This window comes from Eleginops maclovinus, chromosome 2 (genome assembly GCF_036324505.1).
Source record: "Eleginops maclovinus isolate JMC-PN-2008 ecotype Puerto Natales chromosome 2, JC_Emac_rtc_rv5, whole genome shotgun sequence".
Classification (NCBI taxonomy): Eukaryota; Metazoa; Chordata; class Actinopteri; order Perciformes; family Eleginopidae; genus Eleginops; species Eleginops maclovinus.
This window is the reverse complement of record NC_086350.1, coordinates 28,472,448-28,482,555: the sequence shown is the minus strand read 5'-3', so window position 1 is coordinate 28,482,555 and position 10,108 is coordinate 28,472,448. Positions and strand designations below refer to the sequence as shown.

Genomic DNA, 10,108 nt, shown 5'->3' with positions numbered 1-10,108 from the left:
TTTATTGTTTTGTAACATGAGCTAATGGTGCATAATAATGTATGCACTAATTTGCATAAATAACAAACCTTAACTAGACATTACTTATAGCCAGGTGAAAATGTCTTGTTGACACCTTACAGTAAAAGACTAAAGAGGCAAACAAATGTCACCATAAGGGACGGAGATTCAGTCATTCATTCAAGCTCCACTCAACTGTCACTAAGTTGTTACTCAGGTAAGAAATATTTTCTTTTGTTTCTCCTACATGGATTATTTAACCTACATTAATAAAACATACCTTGTGATCAACTACAATTTATTCGGAACATCTGGATGTGTGTTGACCTGTGGTACGACTATTATTGGTGAAACGATGTCAAGTTTAGGATTAGCGAATCGTTTCATTAGCTAGCTAACACCGTCTTAGCTAGCATGGCATTACATGGCAGTGCAATGCCTAAGATAACCCATGTATCCCTATCTTAATGAATGAAACTGTGATAAACATAACATGGTTTAGTGGTTATCTTCATGCTACTCTAGCCTACCTGATGTCTGAACCCTAACCACTTTATCTCTTTTATCTAGAGTAGACTATGCCTATACCTATGACTAGACTATGACAATGACTACTACACATATGCCTACGTACTGCTCCACACTGGACCTGACTGTCCACATAAATGTAAGTTAAAGTAGGATTCAAAGTGTCACCATGTTAGATTGCTCAGGTAGAAACTACAGTAATGTCAGCAAAACCAAAACATTAGCAGGCCGAATTAAGATTACAATGTAAGTGAAATTTGGAAATAGCAAGCAACAATCATTTTGTTCTATGCTTATGGGTTTATTTCTCCTTTATCTCTCCCCATTACTAATGTAGGGAACTCTCGGTTGTGTCACCAAACACTTGTTCCATCTGCACCTACTGTTCACATACATGAGAGATAAAGAAGAATATGCTTTGTATGTTGCCTTCAGTGTTAATGTTTACTTTGCATCATGGATCAGTGTGATTTATCTGACTACATAAAGGTTTAAATTTAGTGGATTTTTTGTCCATTTTCAGGAATGGAGGAACATGAAAAGTGTGTCATTTGCAAGCAGGATGTTGATGGAGCAAGGCCATTTTCAACACTTGGAATGAAAGGAAGTTTGTCTATTAACCAGGCCAGTGCAATTAGGAGAGACAACATTTGCACTTTACCTGGTGATAACGTACACAGAGACTGTCGATGTTCTTATACTAGACGACCACAGATAGCCAAGGACACCAACCAACAACACTCTGAACCAAGTAGAGAGCGACAAATACGAAGATCAAGTACTGGGACATACTCTTTCAATACTGACTGCCTCTTTTGTGGCACACCAGCTGAGGTTGGGAAAAAGAGAAAGAGGCCATGTGAATCTGAAGTTTACCAAATCAGGACGATTGATATCAAGGAGACCCTTTTGGGAATATGTGATGAACGAGGTGATGAATGGTCAGAGACTGTGAAAGCACGGATTCTGCATGCACATGATCTACATGCAGCAGATGCGGTATATCACCAGACTTGCAGTGTGTATTTTCGTACAAAGAAGCAAATACCAGCAGCATATAAAACAGACACTGAACAAGAGTCAAAGAGGGTGAAGGTTGGCCGCCCTCAACACAATGAGAGGACAGCAGCATTCTTGGAGGTGGCGAAGTATATAGAAGAAAACGATGATGAGCAGATCACCATAAATGATCTAATTGACCTCATGCAGCAGAAGCTTGGACACAGTGAAAGTGAAGCATATAGTTATAAGTATATGAAGAAAAAGCTGGAAGAACACTTCGGGGAGAAGATCATATACACTCAGATGGATGCAAAACCAACCGTGGTTACAACCAATGAGGCGGAACCATGGGCGGAACAAACTATAAGGCGCCAAGTAGGCAACAATGATACCATGGGTAGTTCATTTGGATGTAAAAACTTTGAGGTGGTCAACAAAAAAAGAACTGCAGTCTGTAAAACATGCGTGACGAAGATAACAGACGGAGACGCGACAACTTCCAACTTCATTCGACATTTGAAGTTGCACAAACAACGGTAAGTTTTGAATGAAAGCCAACACTAGCTTATCGGATAATTGCTAGCTTGCTGCCAGACGATTTTTTCCGATAAGAAAACTTAAGTATATCTCACTCTCTCCAGCCCACCAGATTCCATTGACAAAAATGGCTATTTTACTTTGCAGCACAAGGGAGTTGCTAGTCTACTGCTGCCTCATTCAGGTCGTTTATGTAATTTAGGTAAATCACAACAAAGCTGAACTATCAACGAAGACATAGAATAGCACAATTAAACTTAATCATTGAGCCAGCAGTAGAGCAGCAGTTCCTGTGTGATGCAGGTAAAATTGCTGTTTTTGCCAATGGAATCAGGTGTGCTGGAGAGAGTGAATTAACAAGCATACTTCAGTTTCCTGTCGGAAAGGGCTGCTTGATGGCAAGGTAAAGCAGGACAAATATAAATTGATATAGTAAGTGTACACTGAAAATGGAAATGTATGTTATCAATGTAATGTTAAAACTAACACAATCTTACTGTGTCGCCATTAGGGCGATATATTTTGACTTTTATTTTGACACATTGAGAAAGAATACAAACTTTTACTTTGATACAATTTCCTGTAACTTCCTTACCACTTCCTGCCTTGTCATCAGTTACTTCCCACTCAGTTCCTATCTGTTGAAAACAGTTAATACTTAAGAATTCCTGACCGTGAAAGATGCTAGAAGCAAAGTCGTAAGTAAAACTCATTGTTAAGTTAAATAATTGATAGATTAAGTTAAGTTTAAAGTTGAAAGAGAAGGTAATAATAGTCTTAAAAGATCGTTTTTATTTACATGTATTTACAAGGATATTTCATAAGACTTCATGTGAAGCTGAACTTTATGTTAAAAAATGTCAAACTTTGTTTTGTTGCAGTTTTCACTCTGCCATGTAATGCTGGAATCTTCAGTAAACAACAGTGAAATGTTAACTACGACACAGACTCCTGGTTATTGCATCAGAGTTTAACTTGTTGGATAGCTTCAGTTGTTACACTGCAGTGAAGACAACACAGTGAAAAGACTGAGAAGTTAGCATTGAATAACGAGTCAAGATGGAAACTACATCTAATAAATCAGGAAAAAGTGGAAGCAGCTTTCATTCATCTGCCTCATCAACCAATGCTTTACTTCGTGCACGAGCAAAAGCAGCAGCTACTAAAGTGCGTGCCGAATATGCTGAGCAAGAAGCCAAAGCTAGGATAGAAAAAGTGAAAAAAGAGACTGAGGCTGAAACACTAGCCATCTGCCGTGAAGCAGCAGAAGCTGAAGCCGTAGCAGCTGTCTGGGAATCAGCAGTTTCAGGAAGCAACAATTATATTGTGCTGGATGAAACAAATTCAACAGAACAAAGCAAACTTGAACGGACAAGTGAATACATCCAAACTCACTTCCATTCCACTAACTCCGTCCAACAAACAGCCATGAAGGCTAGTTCGCCACCAACTCAACCAATTACCTATGCCACTCTCAGTTATAGCCCGAACAACCCCTTTGTTTCACGCCATCAGCCGCCTGTTTTTTCATACGACAGCACAAACAATGTGGATTTTACAGACTATGACTTAGACTATGCGCCACCAGCAGCCAAAGAGTCAGTCAGCCAGAATCCATTTACCCGAGAAGGTCCGCGGGTTATTCCCAAGACTCTTACCTCGCAGATCAGTGACTTGAATATTGGAGCTCCATCCTTCAACCCCCAGCCAACAAATACTCAAAGTATGCCTGCAACTGAACACCTGGCACAATATTTAGCTCGGCGTGACCTAGTGAATACAAGTTTGTACGAGTTTGATGATAAACCTGAAAATTATCGTGCTTGGCTGTCATCATACAAAAATGCCACTCAAGGACTTGGTCTCACAGCCACTGAGGAATTGGACTTGATGACGCGATGGCTTGGAAAAGAGTCCAGCAACCAGGTGAAACGTCTCCGTGCAGTGCACATAGCAAGTCCACAAATAGCACTGGGAAAGCTTGGGAACGTCTTCAGGAGTGTTATGCAGCCCCAGAGGTGATTGAAAAGGCCCTCTTTACCCGACTGGATGCATTTCCCAGAGTCTCAGCCAAGGAAAATCTGAAGCTACGAGAGCTAGCTGACCTGCTTATGGAAGTGCAGTGTGCTAAAGAAGATGGCTACTTACCAGGCCTGTCCTACCTGGACACGACACGCGGAATTGAACCCATAGTGACCAAGCTGCCTTATGGACTCCAGGAAAAATGGATCTCGGCCGGTTCTAAGTATAAAGAAGCAAATGGAGGACGGTTCCCACCGTTTGATTACTTCACGAAACTCATATGCTATGAGGCCAAGAAGAGAAATGACCCTAGCTTTGCCTTTTTAAATACCACCACAATGTCATCTGTCAGAGCTGAAGGTGCCTTTCCTAAAACCTTCAAGAAACCCATTGCAGTTCACAAGATCAATGTCACTCCCACAGAGTCAAATGTCTCTAGTGATCCGAGTAAGATCTGCCCAATACATGCAAAACCCCACCCACTGAAGAAGTGCAAAGCCTTCAGAGCCGAAACTCTTGATGACAGAAAGGTATTTCTGAAAGAAAACGGAATCTGCTTTAAGTGCTGTAGCTCAACCAACCATATGGCAAAGGACTGCACTACAATTGTTAAGTGTTTTGAGTGTGACAGCACCCGACATATCTCAGCTATGCACCCAGGACCAGCACCGCACCTCACGACTCCTCTGACCTCGCCACAGCATGGCGGGGAGGGAGAAGAGGTAAACGACACCAGTGAGGTTAGCGCAAGCTGCACAGCAGTATGTGGTACAGGACAAGTCGGACGGTCATGCTCCAAGATATGCCTGGCAAGAGTGTACCAGAAAGACCACCCAGAGGAAGCCATCAAGGCCTACGTCGTGTTAGACGACCAAAGCAACCGATCGTTGGCCAAGTCCAGTTTCTTTGACAAGTTTGACATCCACACTAAGCCATATCCTTACCAACTGAAAACATGTTCTGGTATAGTAGACACTTTCGGCAGAAGGGCATCAGATTTTATCGTGGAGTCCCTCAATGGAAAAGTTAGGATTCCCTTACCACCACTCACTGAGTGTAATGACTTACCTGATAATCGGTCTGAAATTCCCACACCAAATGCCGCTCTGCATCAGCCTCACCTGTCAAAGGTAGCAGAACACATCCCAAAGCTGGACCCCACTGCTGAAATCCTCCTGCTGCTAGGGAGAGACGCAATCAGAGCACACAAAGTAAGGGAACAAATAAATGGCCCCGCCAATGCACCCTTCGCACAACGCCTTGACTTAGGCTGGGTGCTGGTCGGAGAAGTCTGTCTAGGGAGCACACACAAGCCGAACGTCAGTTCCTTCCGGACGGCCATGGTCGACTGTCATCGGCCCTCACTCTTCCAGCCATGCACAAGCCTTTTGCACATTAAAGAGGAACTTCACGACAGACTGCCAGGAAACAGTGCCTTACCACCCAGAGCTAAGGAACACAGTCTGGGTCAAAATGTGTTTGACTGCACGGAACAGGACAATAAGCTAGCACCTTCAATCGAAGATGAAACTTTCCTCAAAATGATGGACAAAGACGTCTACAGAAACGATTCACACAGCTGGGTTGCTCCATTGCCGTTCAGACTACCTAGGCAACAGCTTCCCAACAACCGCGAGCAAGCACTCAAGCGGTTTGGCTCACTCCAACGCCAATTCAAAAGAAAGCCAGAAATGCAACAGCAATACGTGGAATTTATGGGTAAACTGCTGAAAAACAACCATGCTGAGGTGGCACCAGAGCTAAGAGAAGAAGAGTGCTGGTATTTACCAAGCTTTGCCGTGTATCACCCACAGAAACCCGATCAAATCAGGGTAGTGTTTGATTCAAGTGCCCAACAGTCTGGGATCTCCTTGAATAACGTGCTCTTGACTGGACCGGATCTGAACAACACCCTTCTAGGAGTGCTCATGCGGTTCCGAAAGGACAAGGTCGCTGTGATGGCAGACATTCAACAAATGTTTTACTGCTTCCTTGTGGACGAAAAGCACAGAAACTACCTGCGATTCTTATGGTTCAAGGACAACAACGTAGCCAACGAGGTCATTGACTACAGAATGAAAGTTCATGTTTTCGGGAACAGCCCATCTCCTGCAGTGTCGATCTATGGGCTCAGAAGAGCCATCAGAGATGGCGCAGAAAAATATGGAACAGACACAGTCAACTTCGTCGAACGGCACTTTTATGTTGATGACGGCCTCTGTTCTGTCCCAACTGATGCAGAGGCTATTGGGCTGCTTCATAGGACTCAAGCCTCACTTGCTGAGTCTAACTTGAGGCTCCACAAATTTGTCTCAAACAGTCAGGCTGTCTTGGAAGCCTTCCCAAGTGAGGACTGCGTACAAGCCAAAAGGGATGTAGACCTCAGTGGAGATGAGTCACCCACCCAACGCAGCTTGGGGCTCCTGTGGGAAATAGCAAATGACACATTCACCTTCTCTGTGTCAACCGACACCAAACCATTCACCCGTCGAGGGGTTCTTTCAATGGTGAACAGTGTCTTCGACCCTTTAGGGTTTCTGGCTCCAGTTACGATCCAAGGCAGGGGCCTTCTCAGAGAGTTGAATTCTGAGACATCGGAGTGGGACACCCCATTGCCTGAAGATAAGTTAGGCAAGTGGGAAGCTTGGAGAAACTCGCTTCAAGACTTGAGGCACTTTCATATACCTAGGATGTACACAGGCATCTGCCCAGCCAAGGCTGAGCGAGTAGAACTCCACGTCTTTAGCGATGCATCTGTGAAGGCCATTGGTGCCGTAGCCTACCTGAAAGCCATCCAAGAAGACACAGTAGACGTGGGATTTGTCATGGCAAAAGCCAAACTTGCCCCTCAATCAGACCCGACCATTCCCAGACTTGAACTGTGTGCAGCAGTCTTAGCAGTGGAAATAGCTGAGCTGATTCAGGATGAACTGGATCTAAAGCTGGATGCCACAAAGTTCTACACTGATAGCAAAGTTGTCCTTGGATACATTTACAACCAGTCCAGACGGTTCTATGTGTACGTCCATAATCGGGTCCAGCGTATACGCCAGTCTACCATCCCTGAACAATGGCACTACGTGAACACCGAAGACAATCCGGCTGACCTGGCGTCGCGGTCGGTCCCAGCAGCACACCTCACAAAGACAATGTGGTTCAACGGACCAACCTTCCTGCGCAAGCCCTCTGTTCAGCCAGACCCTGCCTCAGTCATACCTCAGTCATTCAGCATAGTCTCACCAGAGTCAGATGCAGAGGTCCGTCCAGCGGTGAAGAGCTACATTACTGATCTACAAGGGAAAGTTCTCAGCACAGAGCGCTTTGAAAGGTTCTCCACATTCGACACTCTCCAACGAGCCATCGCACTCCTTATTCATATAGGGAGATCCTTCAGCACTCCGACAGGCAAGTGCAAGGGATGGCATCACTGTGACTTACCTCGTTCAGTGGATGAGCTTTCCCAAGCAAGAGAAGTCATCATCAGAGCTGTTCAGAGGAATACCTTTGTGAAGGAATTTGAAGCTCTGGAGAGAGGAAAGCAAGTTCCGTTAAGCAGCTGCCTACGCTCTCTCAACCCAGTCTTACAGGATGACCTCCTCTGCCTTGGAGGCAGACTGAAGAATGCAGATGTGTCCATTGAACAAAAGAACCCTGTCATTCTCCCAAAAGAACACCATGTGTCCTTGCTTCTCACCAGATACCACCATGCCCAAGTAAAGCATCAGGGTCGCCAGTTAACAGAAGGTGCTGTACGAGCTGCTGGGCTCTGGATCCTGGGAGGCAAGCGGCTCGTTAACTCAACTATTCACAAGTGCATCACCTGTCGCAGACTTAGAGGACGGATGCAGGAACAAAAAATGGCAGATTTGCCCACAGAACGCCTTACAACCTGCCCTCCCTTCACGTATGTGGGACTGGATGTCTTCGGACCCTGGCACGTCTCCACCAGACGCACCAGAGGGACACAACCTCAGAGCAAGTGCTGGGCCATACTATTCTGCTGCATGAGCTCCAGGGCAGTTCACATCGAGGTGATTACCTCAATGGACACCTCAAGCTGCATAAACGCATTGAGGCGTTTCTTTGCCATAAGAGGACCAGCCAAACAACTGAGGTCAGACTGCGGCACAAATTTCATTGGGGCTTGCAAAGAACTTGGGCTGAGTGCAGATCAACCAGACAGCACAGTGCAGAGGTATCTGCAACATCAAGGATGCTCCTGGGTGTTTAACCAACACAGCACTCGCCTAACTCATGATGTTCTGTGCACACTAATGGCAGAAGTGACAGCAATTCTGAACGCAAGACCACTAGTTCCAGTATCGAATGATCCCGAGAATCCATTCATCCTCACACCATCGATGCTGTTAACGCAGAAAGTGGGCGTCCCACCACCTCCAGGTGACTTCACAGGCAGAGACCTCCTCACGAAGCAGTGGAGACAAGTACAAGCATTATCCAACTTGTTCTGGAACCGTTGGAGACAAGTGTACCTGTCAACCTTACAAAGCCGCAAGAAATGGACAAGGTCCCACCAGAACCTGCAAGACGGTGACATCGTCCTCCTCAAAGACAACCAAGCTGCCCGCAACAACTGGCCTTTGGCAGTGGTCACAAAGGCTATTCCAGGAACAGATGGAAGAGTCCGTAAGGTGGAACTAAAGACAGCAAACCAAGGCCAACCAAAGACTTACCTTAGACCAGTGACGGAAACGGTTTTGCTTCTTCATAAGAACTGATGTTTCAGTTGTAGATCTTAGTTGAATGTAATGTTCATGCTAGTATAGTGACCTCACAGTGGTCACAGCGGGGAGTGTGTCGCCATTAGGGCGATATATTTTGACTTTTATTTTGACACATTGAGAAAGAATACAAACTTTTACTTTGATTTCCTGTAACTTCCTTACCACTTCCTGCCTTGTCATCAGTTACTTCCCACTCAGTTCCTATCTGTTGAAAACAGTTAATACTTAAGAATTCCTGACCGTGAAAGATGCTAGAAGCAAAGTCGTAAGTAAAACTCATTGTTAAGTTAAATAATTGATAGATTAAGTTAAGTTTAAAGTTGAAAGAGAAGGTAATAATAGTCTTAAAAGATCGTTTTTATTTACATGTATTTACAAGGATATTTCATAAGACTTCATGTGAAGCTGAACTTTATGTTAAAAAATGTCAAACTTTGTTTTGTTGCAGTTTTCACTCTGCCATGTAATGCTGGAATCTTCAGTAAACAACAGTGAAATGTTAACTACGACACAGACTCCTGGTTATTGCATCAGAGTTTAACTTGTTGGATAGCTTCAGTTGTTACACTGCAGTGAAGACAACACACTTACAGTATACTATACAATTCATAATCATACAGAAATAAATATTAACACAATGTTAGCATTGATATTTGAGGAGATAGTTTCAAATGCAATTTATGTGTGGCTATAAGGGACTTTCTGACATCTGTTTTATATGCTTACCTGCACAGATTTGAAGAATACCGGATGAGTAGAAGTACATAGATGAACCACAACAGCCTTCAATCTCACAATTCTTGGACAGTTGTGTAGCGCATTACAGCATGAGTCATCCACAGCAGAAGGCTATCAGTAACGCAATACTGTCCGACTTGATTATTGATTGCAACTTTCCCCTGTCTATTGTGGAACACAAGAGTTTTCGGCACTTTCTGTCGCAGAACTTTGACATCAAAACAGAGAGCCTTGCTGGGGAGAGACGTTCAAGATTAAAAACTCAATTGAGCAACACTGAGAATGTTTCAGTCACTGTGGACATTTGGTCTGACCGAAAGATGAAGGGATTCCTTGGTGTCACTGTCCACTGAATAGAGAAAGAGACAGCTAAAGAGAGGATACAGCTACATACAAATCTCTTGGCCTGCAATCGCTTCAAAGGCTCACACCGCTGAACGAATATGTGACCAATTTGAGTCAATATGCAATGAATACAACATCAAAGATAAATTGGACTACATTATTAGTGACAATGCTGGGACTCAAGATGGGAT

At 44.1% G+C, this 10,108-nt stretch overlaps 2 long non-coding RNA genes across 2 annotated transcripts; both read left to right on the top strand.

Annotated features, from left to right (window-relative positions):
• Positions 1-2,573: 2,573 nt before the first annotated feature.
• On the top strand, positions 2,574-3,282 carry LOC134874236 (uncharacterized). Its single transcript, XR_010167037.1, has 2 exons — positions 2,574-2,765; positions 2,949-3,282. It is a non-coding gene; the product is annotated as an uncharacterized LOC134874236 (long non-coding RNA).
• Positions 3,283-8,982: 5,700 nt separating this feature from the next.
• LOC134883850 (uncharacterized) lies at positions 8,983-9,337 on the top strand. The gene is made up of 2 exons (XR_010168336.1): positions 8,983-9,099; positions 9,283-9,337. It is a non-coding gene; the product is annotated as an uncharacterized LOC134883850 (long non-coding RNA).
• Positions 9,338-10,108: the final 771 nt, after the last annotated feature.